The sequence below is a fragment of the Passer domesticus genome, chromosome 11 (genome assembly GCF_036417665.1).
Source record: "Passer domesticus isolate bPasDom1 chromosome 11, bPasDom1.hap1, whole genome shotgun sequence".
NCBI classification, from domain to species: Eukaryota; Metazoa; Chordata; class Aves; order Passeriformes; family Passeridae; genus Passer; species Passer domesticus.
Window position 1 is genome coordinate 1820412 of NC_087484.1, and position 12603 is coordinate 1833014.

Genomic DNA, 12603 nt, shown 5'->3' on the forward strand with positions numbered 1-12603 from the left:
CCCCTCACTGCTAAGAGCAGTTTTCTTGCAACACACAACTTTAATTCAAGACAGATCAGGAGGCTTTAAATGTTTTATTAAGGTAACTTTGAAAGAGAAAACCAAAAAAACCCACTTAACTCGATCTGGGGCATTTTTATCAGAAGAATAAACCCTGTTATGTTCCCTAATGTAACATTTTTTTCCTTATTTAAATCAGAGCACACTGCCCACATCCCCATTCTCTGAGGAGCTGGGCTCTTGGATCAAAAGCTTCCAGGAGAGTTTTAGTTTTTCCAGGGCATGTTTTTAAGTCCCAACAGCAGAAAATGAGAGAGAAGAAAGAGTGCAGCCCCAGGAACCCCCCCTGCAGCACCTGCAGCCTTCAGCCGAAGGCAACACTTTCATTTCTTGCACTTTCTCCTTTGTGCTGCTCCAGAGAGGGCAAATTATTCCGAATTTTCAAATGCTGCCTCCGTGGAAAGGCTCCTGCTGGCAAGGAGAGGGAACACCAAGTCCTTTTCCCGAGGAACAGGTGAGCACAGGGGTGATGTTCTCAGAGGGAAGAGAAGTTCTGGGGTTAATTCACTTTTGGGTGCCCTGAAACCACCACACCTCTAGAAAGGAAAAGACTTTACTCTTTATAAAGGAAGAGACTTTACTCTTTATAAAGGAAAAGACTTTACTTGTTTCACTGTTGTTTTTTAAACTTTTCCCCCAAAGCTCCCTTTGGGCTGCTGAGACCTTCAGTTCATTTTTTGATAAATGAAGAAGTCAAGCTCTTTTTGTGGTGTCCCACAATGCCATAAATTCTGCAAATAAAAGAGGAAGGCAGGGATAACAAAGCCCCACTTCCCCACCCCTGCCTGGCTATTTACATCACTTTTTGAACCAAAACCTCTGTTTCAAACCAAAATGCACCTAAAACATGACCAACAGCTCAGTTTGGCCCAGGTTCAAACCAGGGTTTCTCATTTTGGTGTGAAAAAACCACCCAGATCCATGATCTGGATGAGAATTGGTGCTGGCCTGTCTTAGGTGCCATTAATTTCTTAATAATCCCATTAAACAAAGAAGCTGGGACTGCAAAGCCCAGCAGGAAGGTGCTGGTGTCACATTAAATAACAGAAGGGACACAGGGGGAGTCTCACAAAAAAAAAAGAAAAAAAAAGGAGCAATTGCATCTGGGAGAAAACAAGAGAGGGGCTACAAATTTCTATTTTGATTTGTGTTCCTGGCTTGTATGAGAGCAGCCAAGAGACATTAGCAGGAACTGGAGCCTGTAAAATGAGCTGGAAACACCTGTTCACAGAGGTATTACATGTTTTTGTGACTCACTTCTGAGAGACTTTGAATCAGAGGGGAGGTCAATTAAAGCCACTGAGACAGAAAAAACTGCAAAGTTTTCAATTTGGGTATCAAAAAAAAAAAAAGTCTCAATTGAATGGTGTTTGCCACTGGAATTGTATTTAGCTCTCCTGTCAACTGGAGGTGCTGGGAAACTCTGCAACAAAACATTCCAGTAAAAATATCTCTTTCTATAATAGGTTTGAGGTTACAGCCTCTCCTACTCCTCATCCACACCATCTTCCCTCCCTGTCGGGTTTTTCCTTAATAAGATGGACACCACTGTGCCAAAAAGGCTTTTAAAGCCTGCACTTGAGACAGCTCCTTGCCTCTGCAGCTGGAAACGCTTTCCTTGGCCCTTCTGCCGTGGCAGTTCAGCTCTCAGTGGAATGTTTACAGGGACACTTCAGAGCACACAAACTCCAGCTCGGGCAGCTCAAAAGCCTGGAGTGCTCCAGTACATCCCAAGGGATTCCTTAAATTTATTTGGAGTATTTTTCCTACTCATCACAGGCGGTGCTGCAGCCTGACCCCGTGTGCAGCTACTGCCCAGAGCTGTGATACAACACTAGAAAGGAACACAAGTTGCTTTATTTTTTTAATTGCTTAAAAATAAAACTATTAACAAAATGTATTTCTCAAAGCCTGAGAATATATTCTATCGCCCTAATATGATAATCAATTAGAATTATAGATGTAAACAGCATATATTTGCCTCTGAAGGTTAAAGAAAAATAGTTACTGAAGTGGGAACCAGCTCCTGGGAGTTTCTTCTAAAAGCAGGGGAAAAAAAGTGGTTTTTAAAAATAATTGATTATTTTGCCATCATTCTCTTTGAAGATGGGTTACCTCGAGCAGAATTATCTCAAATTCTTGTCTGTCTCTAATTCCAGTTATAAATGGAGTCTGAGGAGAAGGTTCCTGATCTCATCACAGTATTTGGCTTCCCATTTAGCTTTTCATTCTGCTTTTACGTACAGCAATGATATCCACAAAAAAGAAAAAAAAAAAAAACAGGGAAAAAACCCAACCTCACACAATTAAACGCTGATAGTAAATACCATTCTGCCTCAATGCAAAATAAAAAATAATGTGAATATATCAGGGTAGATAACAGCTAAAAAAGAATTCCGGTTGATGATTTAAATGTTTGTCAATTTAAACCATCCAGAAAGTGCTTATTTAAAGCACTGATTGAAATAATTCTATCCCGGAGGCAGGAGATTACTCCTGCCCTCAAAGTTAAAAATAATATCCTCATTAACCTCAGCAACAATTTCCTAATTGCCAAGGATTACAAATCTTTCATGCAACGCTCATCCTCTGAGAATTCCGTCATTGCTTCACTCCCAAACCACTCCTGTGACTGCAGTCCTGAGGCTTTCAAAAAGTCAAACTCCAGGGATGGTTCTTCTATGAGAGCATCAAACGTTCAGGAAAATGAGGGTGTGTCACCCCGAATTCTCTGCAGATGAAGCAGCACTACATGAATATTTATGGGGGCTGCCTGGGGCTCTCCTCTGCTGGGTGATGCCACCTGGCACGGGCACCATGGAGCAGGCAGCTGCTGCCACTCTTTGTTCCCTCTGTCCCGAGCAACAGCGGCTGGAATTTGTGCCAGCAAGGCAGAGATGTGGCAGGAACAAAGAGGGCAAAGTTTAGTGCCCAAAACACCCGGGGTTACAGCACTGGAAGGGCTTTTGGGAGAGCCACAAAGGAGTGCTGCCAAAACAGGGGGCTTGCTGCTTCCCCCAGCCTGCACCGAGGGAAAACCAGGATCCTCCTGAGCCAGGAATCACCTAAAACAAATCCAGCTCTGAGGGTGAACCAGGATCATCCTGAGCCAGGAATCACCTAAAACAAATCCAGCACCAAATAAAACCAGGATCATCCTGAGCCAGGAATCACCTAAAACAAATCCAGCACCAAATAAAACCAGGATCATCCTGAGCCAGGAATCACCTAAAACAAATCCAGTACCAAATAAAACCAGGATCATCCTGGCACAGTAATAATCTAAAACAAATCCAGCACCAAATAAAACCAGGATCATCCTGAGCCAGGAATCACCTAAAACAAATCCAGCACCAAATAAAACCAGGATCATCCTGAGCCAGGAATCACCTAAAACAAATCCAGTACCAAATAAAACCAGGATCATCCTGGCACAGTAATAATCTAAAACAAATCCAGCACCAAATAAAACCAGGATCATCCTGAGCCAGGAATCACCTAAAACAAATCCAGCACCAAATAAAACCAGGATCATCCTGAGCCAGGAATCACCTAAGACAAATCCAGTACCAAATAAAACCAGGATCATCCTGGCACAGTAATAATCTAAAACAAATCCAGCACCAAATAAAACCAGGATCATCCTGAGCCAGGAATCACCTAAAACAACTCCAGTGCCAAATAAAACCAGGATCATCCTGGCACAGTAATCACCTAAAACAAATCCGGTACCAAATAAAACCAGGATCATCCTGAGCCAGGAATCACCTAAAACAAATCCAGTACCAAATAAAACCAGGATCATCCTGACACAGTAATAATCTAAAACAAATCCAGCACCAAATAAAACCAGGATCATCCTGACCCAGGAATCACCTCACACACAAATCCAGCCTCTCAGGAGTTGGATGGATTCCACCAGTTTGGCATCTCCCACCACAGTGCACATCCCTGGGAGTTAATTAACTCCACTTTGGGGAAATGGGATTGTCTCCTTCCCAGGGCTTCTGCTTCTGTCCTCCTTGGGAGCTGGAGACTGGTTTTTCCTACTTCTCCTGGTCTGATTCCCCTTTATTTCCACACCAATAAAGGGCCAAACTTCAGCTGTGGTTCCCCTTTTCTCCCACAACAATGAACAGCCAAACTTCAGGTAATTAGGAATAAATATCCAATGAAAAATTAGTTTTGCTTGGTGGGATTATCCAGACTGTTGCCCAACTTCCCTGCTTCCCAGCAGAAATAAAACCACGGGAAGCACGTCACATATATGCCACGATAAAAAAACCCAACATGAAAGGCACCTTCTACATCCTACATAATGTCCTAGACATCTCCAAAACCATTTGAGGAATAAAAAAAAAGCTATAAAAATCAGAAAAAACCCATTCACTCTGCAAAGCAGCAAAGCAGATGAAAGCTCAGGGGTATAAACATGAAGAGGACTAAAGAGACAAGCATGTTCCTTCTCCCCTTCCTCCTACTCCCACACTTCATTCCTGAAGCACACAGTCTTGGACAGAGATTTTATTTCATGCCAACCACAATCAGATATTTCAATGCCTCAGTGTTTGTCTGGAGGGAGCACACATTCCAGGGAAAATGCAGTGCATGCAGAGATTACCTGGAAATAAATCACATTCCCATTTAAAATGAAGTTTAAAGAAGTGGCACAGCACAGAGCTGTATTATGGGCCACACACTTTCCCTCAGAAGAAATATTTCACACCCTCCAGCAGTTTTCTTTCGGGAAGAGAATGAACAAGTAAAGAGATTTATCACATTAAAAAGCATATTGATTGAAAGCAGTGCTGTATGACAGCTTCAGCTATTATAACAGAACTTAATAAAATCAAATGTTTACCCCTGAAGGGGATTCGGAGGAAAAAAAAAAAAAGGCTTTATCAACACTTATGACAATGAGCAAATTTGCAAGGGATAACATTTTGGTGCTGAAAGTAAATGCAAATAAGAGCTCATTTCTCCAGGGGAGCTTTGAGGTTTGCCCACACGAGGAGCCGTGGCTAATTGCGACGTGGCTTGGCAGTGAAAACACGTCCTGTGATTGTGTGGCTGGAGATGTCAGCTGCTGCCACAGCTGGGGAGCAGGCAAGGTCGCAGATGATGAGAGCAGGAGATGTTCCAGCAGCACAGGCAGTTTGTAGGAGCAGCAGGACAGTCCTTTGTGCTGCCACGCTGCTCTCGGGGCTTGGTGATGGGCTTAACCCAAAGAGTGACACTCCTTCCTCCCTGCCCTTGTCCCCTTTGCTCATCCCTCCCTCCCTCTGTCCACTCTGCTCATCCCTTCTTCCTTCCCCTTGTCCACTCTGCTCACCCCTCTTTTCCTTTGTCCACTCTGCTCATTCCTTCTTCCCCTCATCCTTCCCTCCCTTTGTCCCCTTTTCTCACCCCTCTTTCCCCCATCCCCTTTTCTCACCCCTCTTTCCCCATCCCCATTTCTCACCCCTCTTTCCCCAGTCCCCTTTTCTCACCCCTCTTTCCCCCATCCCCTTTTCTCACCCCTCCTTCCCCCATCCCCTTTTCTCACCCCTCTTTCCCCTGTCCCCTTTTCTCACCCCTCTTTCCCCAGTCCCCTTTTCTCACCCCTCTTTCCCCATCCCCTTTTCTCACCCCTCCTTCCCCTGTCCCCTTTTCTCACCCCTCTTTCCCGTCCCCTTTTCTCACCCCTCTTTCCCCAGTCCCCTTTTCTCACCCCTCTTCCCCTGTCCCCTTTTCTCACTCCTCTTTCCCCATCCCCTTTTCTCACCCCTCTTCCCCTGTCCCCTCTCCCAACACCCCAATCCCAAGATCCCAGCTCTGTGTATCCACCACCAGCTGCTTTTCTGGGATGGCTTTTCCACAGGAGCAGAAAGAAAGGCGGATTTCTCCTCCATCCACATTATTTGATGGCAAACCACTCCAGACCTGAGAGCCTGCTCTTAACAATGACCTTCTGTTCTTTCTGGTTTTTAGCGGGACCAAAATATTTCCCTTGATCCTTCCTGGATCAAGCCTGATCTGGTCCAAGCTGTATTTGCCATATAAACATCAATTTCATGGTGTGAATGAGCAGTTATTTCAGTTAAAATTTACCATTCTCACCAGTCTTACTTACCCTGAGTATTTGTCAGTATCCTGGCGCCTGCAAACCTTTTTTCTCTCGTAAACTGTAATGAAATTTGCATTTTTTCAAAGCTACGCTGCTTTCAAATGAAACCTACTTTTGGCACGAGCTTTAAACTGCTTTAATAAAACCACCAGTGTTTAACATTGAAGTGTTAAACACCAGCTAAAAAACAGGAGTAAACGCAGATAAAACAGCCCAAAAGAGAGAAAAAAAATCTGCAGCTTGTTACAACTCCTGATTTTACACACAAATGACAACAGCCTGGAGATCCAGCAGGGACATTTCTGTCAGGATGAAAACTTCCTTTTGGGATTGCCTTATCTGCAGCCTTTGCTGTTTCCTGACCTTCTGGGTGAAGTGAAACTCTACAGGCTCATAAAGGAAAAGGGTCATTAAATGTTCATGACCTTCTCCTCCATGGGAGAACTCCTGGGCTGGGGTTGAGCCAGAGGAACTGGTCTGGCCAGCTGGGCTGGGATCTGGGGAACCTGAGCAGCAGCAGGAGCAGCCAAAGGGAACCTGGAGTTCCAAACTCTGTTTTACAGCACACAATCCATCCCAGGAGGGCTGGAATGGGCACAGCTCCTTGGGACACAGCATTCCCTGAGGGTTTGTGGGATGAGGGACAGCAGTGTGGCCACAGGACCGGCAGGGATGAGGAATGGGGGTGAGGAGTCCGTGTGGGACACAGAGCAGGGGGTGCCGTAGGGCCCAAAGGGTGCTGACTTCACTGAAACTTGGAGAATTTACCAAATATTGCAGTGAAAAATTGGAGCAAGAGGCGTGTGACTTTCTGTGCATAATTAGAGCAGTTGCTGCCCTTAAATTAGGTTTGGGAAGTCTCCCTGCAAGGGCAGAGATTGAAAGCAGGAGGAGCACATGAGCATTTTGCTCCTTTTCCCAGATCTGTCAAGGCTTCTATGCTGTGAGGGGAGAGCAAGATCTCAACCTTGAGATCTAAGAAAAATGAGTGCCAGGTACCTCTGGGTTGCCTTTCCTACAATGGTTTGGGGTGGAAGGGACCCTAAAGCCCATCTCATCCCATGGGCAGGGACACCTCCCACTAGAGCAGGATGCTCCAAACCCTGCTTTTGGACACTTCCAGGGCTGGATCCCAAAACCTGGCTGATCTCACAGCACGATCCTCTCCTTTCTGAGCAGATCAACGTGTCCAAAGGCTCCTGGGGCTGAGGACAGGTGGAATTTCACGTCAGTGCAGGCAATACCTGCGTGCTGAGGAAGACACAAAACCCCAGATGAAGAGGGGCAGGGCTGAAAAGTCCTGAGAAAATGAAGAAAAAAACCTGAGAAGTGCCAAAAGCAGAGAACGGGAATCCTGCCATGAGCATGGGACATCCCCAGAGTGCCAAAACTGCTGCAGGAAACTGCAGCCACCAGCAGAAACCAGCCAGCAGCAAAACACAGCAACCACGTGCCAGGAGATTGTTTCAGAAGTGAAACTGCCAGAAGCCAAATCACAGTTTTAAGGCACAATTTACACCGTAAATATTTGGGTTTCTAGCAAAAAGGGAGGGAGGAGAAATCCTACTCTGCTCCAAAAGAGCTGCTGGAAACACCACACTGGAGGCAGAGCAATCTGCTGGTTTAACTAACCCACATGACAGAAGATGTGATTTTTTTCTCTCTCACTCTATTGAACACAAAAATATCCAAACTCCTGAGCTATGGAACAGAAATTATTAAAATCCCACTGCTCCAAGATTGTTTCCTCCCCATGCACAGCAATTCCCATGAGGAACACATCCCATGGAGGAGTCTTGAGTTCCTCAAGTTCATGGGGATAACTTCAATGACTTTCATAATCTGAAAGCATCTCATAATCAAAACTGATTTCATTAAACCAGTGGCAATCTGTTGGCAGCCTGAGAGCTCAGACAGGGAAACACCGATTAAAACAAAGCTGGCAAAACACATTAAAAATTAATTGAGTTCTTGATTTTTATCAAAATTGAAAAAAGGCTCAATCCTACACCCAATGATACAGCCCTGAATGGCAGCATTTAAAGTTCCTCCTTCCAATTACAGCTTTTTACAGCATTTTAATCAATTTCTGTACAGCAAATGAGCGTAGAGTTTAACCCTAAATCGAATCAGCATGGTGTTGTAGGGTGAAAATCATAATCCTAGGGCATGGTGTGCAAGAATAAAACTTAGATAACCTAAACAAAATGACAGGAATGTTCCTGTAGATCATTTTTGACTTGTGTTTTAGGCCACTGGAGGGGAATTCATAAGCAGATTTGGGACTTGCCTATCAACATGACCTCACCTACGTAAATATTTATTCAAAGATTTGGGCACACTGCACTGGATTCTAGATTAGAAACCAAAGGAAATTACTATAAAAGGAAAACCATGCTGGCAGTTTCTGTTTAAAAACTGCAAACCCTCAAAGACTTCTCCTTACAACTGGGCTGTAACATCCAGAGAAACTCCAAAGCCTTTGTTTGATTTATTCCTACCTTTTATAAAATCCCAAGCCATCAATCCTGAATGGCCTTGACTCAAAAGCCTGATAGATAAATTTTCATTGCTGAGATTGCTTAAGTAGTTCAGCATCACAGGGATGGGGCTGGAATGAGAATTAGCAAATTAAAAAAACCACCAAAAAATGAACTAAAATTGTGAAATTGGCAGCTTTCTCCTCTTTCAGCACAGCACAAACACCTTCTGCTGTCAGGATCAGAGAGCTGGATGGGAATGCACAGCAGGTTGATTCAAACACAGCTGGCACAGTGCCCTCTCCTCCAGGCCTCACCTCAGCATTCCCGTTTCCACAGCCTCACACGAGGCTCCTCAGGACTCTCCACCATTATCTTCTGACCTTTCCCTTTTTTTTCTTTTTTTTTTTTGTGTCTTTCTTAGTTAATCAGTAACCAGACACTTCTGCCAGCACTTGGGGCTGCTGATATTGAGGTCCTGAGCCCCACTTCCACACCGTTCTCTCCTTCCCCATTCCTGCTCCCCAGCCTTTCCCTGTGCTGGGAATAACAAATAAAAATAAAAAGGTGTGTTTTCCATCCTAAAACACTGGCTCAGCAGCTCCAGAACCCAATTATTCCAGGCAGAAAAAGCTCTTAGCCACAGCTACACATCATGAGGGACAAGTCTTGCCATGTCCCCGTTCGGGAGGTGGAGGGAAATAAAAAGAGACATTTTTTATGAGACAGTTACTGAGCTGTAATTTCCCACATCCGTTTACAACTGCAAACAAGCCCAGGCAGGGAAAGGTACTATCTATTACCATAATTATTTTTAAAACCTTCACCCCACAGGGTTAGGAAAAAACCAATGATTTACAGCAGAGCCATAACTGTAAAACTGCAGATGGGAGCTGAGCTATTTTGCCCTTGTCTAATGCTGAGATCTCATTAAACTGCGTGCTTAAACCTTAAATATTTGAGAGTAAATGGTAGTTAAAATAGGGAAATCATTCTCATTAAGCAGCCAGCCTTCCCTCTGCTCAGCTTCCCAGCTCTTCATTTGTTATTTGGTCATTTGTGGAGTTTGACACTGCTCCATCTTCCAACCTGGACAGCCCCAAAATTCCTAAATAAAGGAAAAAGGACAAGGAAAAAAAAACATTCAAGCAATTTTTAAACCTTAAAAATAAGCTGATAAAAAAAATAAAATTTGTTCTTTTATAAGTTCAGTCACCTTGAAGGGTGATCCTTTGGCCAAAGTCATTCAATGAGACAACAGGCAGCAACTCTTCTTTATTCTTTCTAAATCTAGAAGGATGAAAGGAAGATCTAGAAAGGTCTTCTTTGACCTCTACCTGCTCTGCATTATTATTATTATTATTGTTATTATTATTATTATCATTATCATCATCATCATCATCATCATCACCACCATTATATCTCCAATAAACTAACCTTTAATAAAAGAAGTTTCTCCAAGAAACTAAGCTTTAATAACACATTTCATTACACACCCCACATCCAATTTTCTCTCTGAAATATTCTTGCCTTGCAGATGTTACTGCAGCAAACCAGAGCATTAATAAGTATTTTTGCTTACTCCTTTCTCAAGCCACCCACAAAATCCAAAGCAATGTCTGCCAACCTACCCAAGCTAAAACTGGAAGCTGGAAGAGGAAATGACGTAAGAGAAAAGTCGAATTTATGCAAAATGTTTGGGATATGAAAGCCCAGAAATCTTCATAAATTAGCAGTGCACAGTAATTGAAGCTGCTTGAATCATGCTCCTCCATCCTTCCACTTCAATGGGATATGGCAGGGAGTAATTAATGGAGACAAGCTCCCTTCCATGTAGCCGGAAATAATTAATCTGGCATCTCATTTCTGGTATGGGCTGTTTGGAAAAACAAATTTCTCCCCATATACAACAGTTTGTTTCACATGTAACCCCAGGGATCAGCTGTTCTTTATTCTATAATATATACATAAAGAAATTTAATGGGAGCCCATATGGAAAATTTAACCTTCACAAAGGCTTCGTTACGTGCGTAGATGAAGTGTTTCACAGAGTATTTGATGTTTTAAAAAAATTAAAATAAATTAAGACATACAAACCCCTCATTCAAACAGAGACTTAAAATGTATTATTATGTACTAGGGATTAAATAAGAGCATAATTTTTTTTTCTTCTCCCTTGTTTTCTACTCAAAATTACAAAACCTGCTTAGAATAAACCCCGTTCCACATTATATATATATATATATTTGCTGTATGCACAGCACACAGCTCATGTTCTTCTGAAACAGTTTTACCTAAAATTTAAATCTTGAAACTAATTAGGTCCTCAACTTATTTTTGTAGGAGTAAAGGCCATGAAGAACACTTAGGATTCCATTATGAATAACAGATGCGAGACGGATACATTTATAAACCACTAAATTTAGAAAGATCTGTGGAGAGTTCTGCTGAACCTTTCAAAATTAAAAACCTCCCTGTACTTTGCCACTGAATCCATCAGAACAAGTTCTGAGGAAGCAGGATACAAAAGGCCAGTGAGTTTTCCACAGATCCCACATGAATGCATGCCATGGATGGAATTTCAAGATGCCCAACAAAGCAGGCAATATCCACGGGGCACATTAGCTAAATGCCAACATTCCCTGTGTTAGTTGGGGGTTATTTAATACCCTCAGCTTGCCATCTCGTGCAGGGCAAGCTACAAAATTAATGAAAGAAATCAGATCCCCCTTTCACCCTGGATCCCACAGCCTCGGAATACTCTGTTTAAAAACACCACTCAGATACATCCCCAATTGTTTGGGCTGCTCGGTTCCCACAAGGAAACTCAGCTCGCACAAAGGCAGAGCCCCGGCACCTTCCTCCCGGGCACAAAAGAGCCAGATGGCCCCAGTGAACTGCTCAGGGCTCCTGTTCCTCCGGGAAAAGCTGGGAATGCTTTGGGACACAAGGACACTGCCACCTGTGTTCCACGGACATTGCCACTCGTGCTCCATGGACATTGCCACCCGTGTTCCACGGACATTGTCACCCGTGTTCCATGGACATTGTCACCTGTGTTCCATGGACATTGTCACCCGTGTTCCATGGACATTTCCACCCACGTTCCACGGACATTGCCACTCGTGCTCCATGGACATTGCCACCCGTGTTCCACGGACATTGCCACCCGTGTTCCATGGACATTGCCACCCATGTTCCATGGACATTATCACCCGTGTTCCATGGACACTGCCGCGCGTGTTCCATGGACACTGCCACGTGTGTTCCATGGACATTGTCACCCGTGTTCCATGGACATTTCCACCCACGTTCCACGGACATTGCCACTCGTGCTCCATGGACATTGCCACCCGTGTTCCACGGACATTGTCACCCGTGTTCCATGGACATTATCACCCGTGTTCCATGGACACTGCCGCGCGTGTTCCATGGACACTGCCACGTGTGTTCCATGGACATTGTCACCCATGTTCCACGGACACTGCCACCCGTGTTCCACAGACACTGCCACCCGTGTTCCACGGACACTGTCACCCGTGTTCCATGGACATTGACACCCGTGTTCCATGGAAATTGACACTCGTGTTCCACGGACATTGTCATCCATGTTCCACAGACATTGCCACCCGTGTTCCACAGACATTGCCACCCATGCTCCATGGACATTGCCACCCATGCTCCATGGACATTGTCACCCGTGCTCCACGGACACTGCCACCCGTGTTCCACAGACACTGTCACCCATGTTCCACGGACATTGCCACTCGCGCTCCTCCAAAGCCCAGGGAATCGGCCTGAGAACGCCAGGAGGAGCTGGCACTGCTGTGCCCCACCTGAAATCAGACAGAATACCCCAAAACAGGGCTCAGCATGAAGCTGACAATCCTCAATATCCAAAGAAGTTGTGTTAATTTAAAGGGTGAAAAATAGGTGACACTGCGAGGAGAGCCCAGG

At 44.3% G+C, this 12603-nt stretch overlaps 1 protein-coding gene and 1 long non-coding RNA gene across 2 annotated transcripts in view; both read right to left on the reverse strand.

Moving 5' to 3' along the window:
- Positions 1-12603, reverse strand: part of PPM1L (protein phosphatase, Mg2+/Mn2+ dependent 1L) — a 57453-nt gene that overhangs the window by 42944 nt on the left and 1906 nt on the right. The window lies entirely within an intron of this gene.
- Positions 9520-11694, reverse strand: LOC135278553 (uncharacterized). The gene is made up of 3 exons (XR_010346018.1): positions 11504-11694; positions 9863-9936; positions 9520-9754 (listed from the first exon to the last, which is right to left on the reverse strand). It is a non-coding gene; the product is annotated as an uncharacterized LOC135278553 (long non-coding RNA).